At 35.6% G+C, this 9,038-nt stretch overlaps 1 long non-coding RNA gene across 11 annotated transcripts; it reads right to left on the minus strand.

The window, feature by feature from the left end:
• Window positions 1-369: 369 nt before the first annotated feature.
• Window positions 370-7,011, minus strand: LOC137715149 (uncharacterized). 11 transcript variants are annotated; one of them, XR_015960556.1, is made up of 14 exons: window positions 6,731-7,011; window positions 6,552-6,606; window positions 6,339-6,396; window positions 5,813-5,860; window positions 5,647-5,673; window positions 3,630-5,276; window positions 3,152-3,540; window positions 3,004-3,048; window positions 2,817-2,912; window positions 2,604-2,723; window positions 2,379-2,477; window positions 1,906-1,965; window positions 1,715-1,790; window positions 370-1,054 (listed from the first exon to the last, which is right to left on the minus strand). It is a non-coding gene; the product is annotated as an uncharacterized LOC137715149 (long non-coding RNA). The 11 variants fall into 11 exon arrangements; XR_015960554.1 differs by having other exon boundaries at window positions 370-1,614; XR_015960553.1 differs by having other exon boundaries at window positions 1,710-1,790.
• Between the last annotated feature and the right edge of the window lie 2,027 nt (window positions 7,012-9,038).

The raw sequence follows: 9,038 nt of genomic DNA on the forward strand, positions 1-9,038 counted from the left end.
GAAAGAGGAAAACGTTGACGAGCGAAAGAACCCTCCAGAGAAGAGGATTGTAAAGCATCCCATCCAAAACTAAGCAAAACCGTCAAGTTCAAAAAAGTAAAATCACGAAGACCAAGCCCACCTTCATGTTTAGGTCCACACACCATACTCCAATCAACAGTTAAATGTTGCATGGTGTGGTTTTCATTTTCTAGTTTTATTCTTTAAAATAGTCTTTCAAATACATTTTTACACTTAATTTTGTATCTATAAAACAAAAAAACTGATTTATAAAACGTTACCAAACCGACTTTTAATCACTCTAAAATACTATATATGGGGCTCACAAAGAGCATGGTAACCCAATTGACCCAATTGGACTATGGAAACTTACGATACGAGAGACATTTTATTGAATTAAGAAAAAAGAGGGTACAAAATAACATAATAGATAGTAAATTCAAAGTACTTATTTGAAATATGGTTGGGAGGGCCAGTATTTTTTTTTTTTTTTTTTGGGCAACTATTTTTGAACGGCCACTATAGGACCACACTGTCCTTGAAGCAGTTTTATTACAAGACTGACTCCTCCCGAAATATACACACGGTGACACACTTCAGTCAGAATATGTAATAGCCACAACTCTAACAGGATACTTTCTATGTAGGGCTGCACCAATGTTTTCGGTCATGTCTAAGTCCTACCCTCTTGGCACCATCAGGCAATCCTCAGTCGAACTTGTGCACTAAATTTGCTAAAGCAATATCGTTAATAGCGATGACAAACTGAATCCCTGGGTAATCCCGTCTTCCTGCCGAACAGAATGAAATGGAAGTTCTTGGCCATAGTATTGGAGCGGGAGGATGTAAGCGGACTCTCCTTGATCACGGCCTTCAAGTAGTGCATTTCAAATTTTCAACCCAATCATCCTCAGTTAATAAACCTGTTTTCTTGCCTACCATTGTCTTACCTCTCTCTGCAATTTTTCCATGATTCTAGGATGCCGCAGAAGCTCAGACATCGTCCACTCTAGGATGTAAATGTCGTATCAGTAGTGCCACCAACAAAAATATCCTACAAGCAAGTTAATGAACCAAAGCCAGTTATTAAATTAACATTTAAGTACCTAGCTAACGTGATTCAAAAGTACAACTATTAATTAACCTCTCTTTGTTCTATATTTCTAAGTTAAAGGAAATTTTTTTGGTAGTTTAATTGAAAACCTATTTATACACACAAAATTGACCATGCATATATATTGCACGCATGTAAGAGTTAAGGCAGGCATTACCATTGTATGTGAGACCCATCTGTATTAGAGTGTGTCAACAATGAGGTTGTCAAACTTAGACATCATTGTATGTGAAAATTTATTCATTCAAGCATTTTGTTATTTAAAGATAAAGAGTACACTAGGTTTACCCAAAAAAAAAAAAAAAGATAAAGGCACAAAGGGAGTGTTAATAATCCTAATGATAGCCTTTATGCTAACTCAATCAATAGGAGAATGAGCTAAGTTTTCTTTCTGAAGGGAAAGCTTCCACGATATCTTTTTGGTCCTCATTCTTGACAAGAGAATCATCCATATGCTCTTGAACGACCGATTCTAAAAAGTCATCGAACCGTTTGTTCAACTGTTAAAGTGATTAGAGTTGAGGACAACACTGAGATATGATCATATAAATACCTAGGAAAGTAGATTTTCAAGGGGTTTGCAGTCATAGTTTACCATACAAAAATCTCAACAAATTCACTGCAACCCTTCTGCAACTTCAACTAAGAACATATCTGCTATCAACTTCTCTGTAATCTGTAAGCACCAAATATAATTACTGAATTGCTTCACAGAAAAATGGACCACAGGGAAACCTATATGAGTGGTGACGAATAGAATGAATTGCTCATCAAGTGCAATAACTCTTTACCTTCAGCAGTCTTTCTCTTTCCATCTTTTATTGCTCAAACATGCTCATCTTCTCTGCCACCTGATGGGTGCTCACACATAAAAACCAAATTCAGAAGGGCAATTCGTTGTCACGTGCCCAACATACCAACACTTATATACATCTGTTATCTCCAAAGTGACATATTTAAGAAGAGCAACTTCATGAAGTTGTCCTTAAAGATATCTCACATTTGTTCATTTCATGTTAAGATTGTCATTCCATGTTACGATGCAAAGAGAAACGTTTATTCTACAAAATTTGTCCCCACAAGTAATTTACATGTTAGGATGATGTCACAAAGATAATTCTACAAAATCGAGGAAAAACTTATTTCCCAAATGCTACCTGAAAGCAATTTTTTCAAACAAAGTTTATATGCACTACTAAGCTGAGAGTGATTGAAAATATAGAGACAAAGTGCATATTCTTAAGGCTGAAGTATTCAAAATCACCTGATGGTCAAACTTTGCTTGCTCTATTGCCCGCATGTCACTGTGGAGCTTCAGGTCTGTTGGTATTGTTATTTCTTTTACTAGAGGTTTTAGTCAGCACTGAGATGACAAATACAAAGATATGCATACAAGTTAGTGGTTCGATCTTGTCTGTCTTGCAATAGCAATAAAATCACTTAAATAGTCCTTTTCATGTGATTTGGGACATTGAATTGGTATCTATACCTCTGCTTTGTCAGTTGTCCACGGGAGGCCCTGAGCAATTGGTATCCGCTGTCTCTCCTCCTCCATTATCATCTCTTATAGCTTTTTCGTGAACTCTTCCTCCTTTCGTCTTCCCCTTTCCTGCAGTGATATCACAAAACAAAGTTAGAAGCAACGCAAACCATGTAAACTTTCGAGTGCTTTTCGATACCATTCATTTTCAGCACAGTTTACCTTTGTTCTTAACTTGAATGGCTTAGTGCTAGTGGCTCTTTGTTTCTTCTTCTTCTTCCATCTCCCTCCTCCGATTATGCTACAAGATTCAGAGCTCTGAAATTCAAACCAGAATACAGAGGTAACCTGAGTTAGTCAATAATTTTCAATCTCCAAATAATGTAAAAACAGTAAGGACAAGAATTACATTTCTTCAGCTCCTTCGCCCCTATTCGAAGTCCTGCTTGAGACACTGTTTAGTCAAAAGAGCATAACCAAACCGAGTCAGGACATACAACAAACACCTGATGTGCATCAAATTCTCATGCTAACTATAATCAAGTATAATTGCTAACCTTATCAGACTTCCATCCCAAGAAGAAGCGACTGAAGTTCTCTGATACAGATCGAGATTCTCCGATGTCAAGAACAAGTTTGACGGGAAAAACGAAGAAGACGACACCTGTGTTTCCGGCGCCTTAAGAAGAGGCTGCAATCCGGGCAATGCCCACTTGGATGCCTTCTTCCCAATCTCTTATGCCGCTTCCTCCTCCCCATTCTACTTATCCGAATCCTTCGAGCTCTGAATCGAAACCAGCTTCTCAAACGCCTGAACCAAATACATCACTTTCCCACTCTTCTGCACGCTCTTCCTCGCCTCTTCCAGCAACTAAGACCTACAAAAACATCCTTTCTTCTCGGCCCAGGTCGCAAACAACCTTGATTCACCTTCCTCATCCCCAATCTTCCATATGTATACATAAAATGAAATTAAGATTTGAAATCCAGAATCGATCCAAAAGCTGAACGTTTTTATTTCGGAAATGAACTTACATTGGAGGACAGCCCACGAGGAGATGATCATCTTTACCTCTTGGGTCGAGGTCCAATTCCGGCAAGCTTGGTCGTAAATTGGCCGAAAAATCCACGGTTACCGTTTCTTAGATCTGAAATTGAGGAAATTCGGCTTCGAATTTGATGAAACTAACTTAGGAGTTGGAAAGAGGACAGGAAGAGGATTTTGGAGGTACAAGTTGACGGTCATTGGTGTTCTCATTGCCGTCATTTGTCTTCGACTCCCGTTGTCGGCGCTGTTGCGTGAAGAGAAAAGGGAGAGGAGAGAGAGAATGAAGCTAAGGAGGTGTTGGACGTTTGTGAAGGGGAGAGAGAGCTTTTTACACAAAAGCAAGACACCAATCTCAGCTTAAAAGACATCAAAAATAAAAAGATACTAATCTCAAATTGGAAGACCACTAGTAATTAGTGTCATTAACTAAAAAGACACCAAAAAAGCCAAGAGTGCTATCTTAATGTCTATAGTCTCTAATTGCAAATAGTTATAACTAGCATGAGTGCCCGCGCGATGCTGCGGGTTTTAAAACGGTATAAAATATGTCGTAGGTTTTAAATACACATGATAAGCCGTACTATTTGTATATGTGTGGAAATCCAATTACAACCCTATCTAAAATAAGAAACAATGAGTAGAGTTGAACTTCCTTAATCAAATGAGTTTGTTTCTTCAGTTTGTTCCTCCTTTCTTCTCATATGGAGCTGTTTTCATTTATCCCTTAGAAATTGGAAAAATAGAAGTTAATGTGAACAAATGACGGTTGGATTTATTAAAAGGATCCTCTTGCTAAAGATGAGAACAATAAAAGGACTAACAGGATCCTCTTGCTAAAGATCAGAACAATAAAAGGACTAACGGAAAGTTAGAAAAATGACTTACGCAGTTGAAAACTGTTGGCTTACCATGTCCTGCATTGACGAAAACATTAGGCATTATTAACCAAACATGTAAAGTTTATGTCAAATTTTATATTATGTGTGGTTTGAACTATGGATGATAACAATGAGATAACTGAACATATGTGTGGTTAATGGACAGACGGTGTTTCAGAGAAAAGTCTCTCTATCTTGATATTCAACACACAAAATTTTAAATATAAAAGATTTAGCATATTTAAACGATAAGTGCATGAACTAATTAGGCTTAAAAAAATAGATTCAAGTAGATAGAAGATTAAAATTGAGAACAACACAACAAAGTTGGAGTCGGTCGTTGGAAAATGAAAGTTGATTTTTGTTCCTATTATAAAATGTAACAACCCTTTTTTATGATCAGTCCCAAATTTTAGATAATGGACATTGCCTATCAAATTCGTATATATAGATAACTTGCACGTTGCCGTGGGAATGTGAAATAGATTATCAGTATTGTACATAACTGTTAGAATAATGGACTAAATGTGTTATAAGCTTTGTGCCTATATATGTAAAAACTATTTACACAAAATATAACTGTTAGAATAATGGACTAAATGTGTTACAACGCAGAAATGCTGATTACGAAAACATGCACAACGCAGATATGCTGATTACGGAAACATGCTTACCTATAGGACAAACAAATGTGACGTCAAATGCGTAAAAAAAGATAATCACACACTTATTCCCAATGTACTCAGAGAGCTTGACCTGAAATCCAAAACCAAATCTTCAATTGCAATGAAACAAGGGGCTTATTAGTCGTTTGAAAGCTCATCTATAAGAAGCACTTATACTTTCAAGTGGTTTTGCTAGAAATGTTTTTACTTAAAACATGTTTGAAGTTTCTATCAAGGTCCAAATGCTCCCTTAAAAAAACATAGAAGTGCTTCTTGAAGTATCTGACATTAACAGAACAGAAACTGAAAAATGAAAAGCAAGTGACTTGTACATGAAATTATGTTCACTCCAAAAACTACACTATTCAACTTCAAAACACAGGAAAAATGAATGTTTTGATAGAAATTTCAAAGAGGATAATTAAACTACAAAAACATAATTATAATGCAAGCATCCGTACCTGGCAATCAAGAAGGCAAGAAAGAAGCTGTTGCAAAATAGGTAATTGACTTAGTAAATATGTGCTATCAAGAGACAAAAATCAGAGCATGCTAAACTTTTTTGTGCATTCATTGGTTCATTGTTAAAAATAAATAAATAAAAAATTGCAGAGGAGATTTTTTTACCTAATTTTTCAGAAATAATGGTGGAGCTGCAGCTGCTGCAGTCTTATTCTGTGGAGTTTTTCATGTTATAATCTCAAGTAGAATAGACTTACATACAGTTGTTATAAAATAACATTTGTATAACACTTATACCAAGATTAACTCACATTCTTAGCTGTGAGTTATTGATTTGATATTTTTAATCAATTTTTACATACAATTAATAATATAGATTGTAGATTTACACTCGTTGTTCTTTCCTAAATTTCTATTCTCAGTTTTTAATTTATTATTAATTCATAAAAAAAAAAATCTTTTTTAACATGAAAATAAGGCGGATAATGCAGTAAATAACATATTCACTGGGGTAGGAAAACTAAAATCAAATAAGTTACTCAATGCATCAACAAATATAGTAAATCTAATTATCCATGAGTTCCAAAAAACACTGAAGCCTGTAACAATGCTGAAAAGCATACTATGTATTTAATCAGATCACAAACAATCCCATGATATCTCACAATTTCTTGAGGGCATAAACACATACAGTTATCAAGAAGAACACATAACTATTAACCTACTCCTCCACCGCTTGACCCTTTGATCTGCAAAACCAAACAAAAATTTTCAACCAAAAAGAACTAATTTAACAAAGCAAATACAGTATACAAAAACAAATATTCAATTTAGCTTCATTTAGATTACAGGAAGTCCATTCAAACAACCAAAAGGATATAAATAAAAATATTCAAGAACCAACCTTTTTCAAAGATCACTGGTTCTAGCGTTCAAACCAAAAAACTAAAGACGTTTACCTGAATTAAATGAAAATTAAAATATAATTAATTTACTCTTAAACATGGTTTTTTTCAAGAATCAGAAAAACCTAAAAATATCCCAAACAATCCCAAATTTTGGAATTGCTTTATGCCAACTTACCATGAAATTACAGTCGCTTGAGAAATCTTCTTCAAATCAGGCCGGAACAAGTATCGCAGACTGCGTTTCTTAGAAATCACTAAAAAACTGGAATCAGCGCAAAAGCTCCAGGGATTACGGTGGTGGTTCTTGGTTTTGCTGAGAGGGAGAAGGAGAGTTGCAGAGGGGGGACAGATGAGAGAAAGTGACAGTGTTGGGAGTTGGGGAAGTCTGAGTAGGGTAGAGAGAGGTGAAGAGAGAAGTGAGGGTTGAGTGAATTAGTGGGGGTGTAATGGTGAGTCAGATGGATTAGATGGGTGATAGAAACCGAAGGAAAATTCTAGAGATCCAGCTGGAGGGCATGCAAGACAGAAGCAAAAGGAAAACCGGATAGCAGGTGGGTCGATGTTTGACACGTGGAAAGGTCAAGTAAAAAATGCGGTCGAAGCAGAAACTCACCATCAAAACGGAGAGGAAGAAAAACCGAGGGGCATTTTCGTCATTTTACTGTTATAGAACAGTACCACCCGAGTTTGGGTTTTAGTATATATAAATTTTAGTAGTGACTTGCCATAAGGTGCAAATGACACATCTTTGAAATTGTAGCAAAACTTGTTGAAGAATATGATATGGGGGTCTGTTGGCGAATGTGGTGTTATGCCAATCTCAGCTTAAAAGACACCAAAAATAAAAGGACACCAATCTCAAATTGGAAGGCCACTAGTGATTAGTGGCGCTATCTTAATGTCTATAGTCACTAATTGCAAATAGCTATAATTTTAGTAGTGACTCGCCATAAGGTGCAAATGACACATCTTTGAAATTGTAGCAAAACTTGTTGAAGAATATGATATGGGGGTTTGTTGGCGAATGTGGTGTTATGCCAATCTCAGCTTACAAGACACCAAAAATAAAAGGACACCAATCTCAAATTGGAAGGCCACTAGTAATTAGTGGCATTAACAAAAATCTCTACGCATCACAAGATATTTTATTGTTTGTATTGTATTTCAGGATGAAAGTAAAGGCTTGAAGAAATCATCTTATTTTGAATATTGTAACCAGTGACCCAAGATCCGCCAGAAAAGGCCCTTGCAGAACAGCCAACTTGCGAGCTTTGCCCCGAAGTGCTTAGAACGAATTAGAAAATGTGTCATATATGGTTGGAAAGCCCTGGAAGTCGTCTTTCTGATGTTCTTTACAGCTTGTGATTTGGAGGTTTCGACAAGAAGTTATAACATAATAAAGATGAGTTGTTCAGCTACAAATTTTGATAACAGCTAGTTTTCAGTTACTTCAATACTAAAAGCTGGTTGTTATGAGCTATAAATGAGAGTCAATTCAAGGATGTAAATGTGTTAGATGTTAGATGAGTCCTAAGCCTTTTAATAGGGGACAAATACTCAACAAAAAAACAGATAGGAGAATCTGGAACGAGCAGGAGTCTTCAGCCTTAAGCAGTTTCTACGTTCTAGCTTTCCTAACTTTTTATGTATTTTGTTTTTATGCATTTTGTTATGTTTTTAATTTTGTTTATGGATAGTTATGGCTGCTTTGAAGCCCTAGACATGATTGAATTAGTGTTATGATGCATTTTTAGTTTATCAATTTCATTTGCAAGCTAGAATCAGTTTTCTATTTCAATCATTTCAAGCACATATTTTCAAGCTTAGCTACCTTGTTTATGTTTGCTTTTTGTTGAGAATGATATAGATGACTGCCATATCTTCTTTCATTCATTAGCAACATGTGGTTAGGTTCAGAACTAATCATGTAAATTGATTCCATGAAGTTCTAGGATAAATGTCATGTTCTAGGGTTCATGTGATGTTCATAATCCTCTTCGTTTTTAATGAGTTTCTAGGTGCTAAATCTAAGTATATGCCATGCTAGGTTGCACCTACAAATATAAGTTTTATGTATATGCCATTCATCTAACATGCAAAGTAAGAGAGGATTATTACAATCTAGTTATATGTCATGCTAGATATGTGAACATAATTGTTGTGCATTTGAAAGAGATAAGTTAAGAGATCATATCACTGATTCAGGAATGTTTAGGGGAAGACCTTTGTTTATTTGAAATCAGATTTATGTGCTAAAAATGTTTTTAACCTATTCCATCTCTTAGGTTTGTTTTTAGATAGTTCTAATTTTTCCCTTTTCTTTCTGTTTTTATTTCTTTTCCAAAATTACTCAAACCCCCCATTTTAAGTCATAGGAGTCTTTAACTAATGCTAATTTGCAAGTATAAAAAGTTTTACTTAGTTGTTTCTCAGTCTCTGTGGTTCGACACCCTTACTTGTGCCGCTATACTATCCTTATATTT

The sequence above is a fragment of the Pyrus communis genome, chromosome 3 (genome assembly GCF_041283825.1).
Source record: "Pyrus communis isolate YQ-2024b chromosome 3, ASM4128382v1, whole genome shotgun sequence".
Lineage (NCBI taxonomy): Eukaryota > Viridiplantae > Streptophyta > Magnoliopsida > Rosales > Rosaceae > Pyrus > Pyrus communis.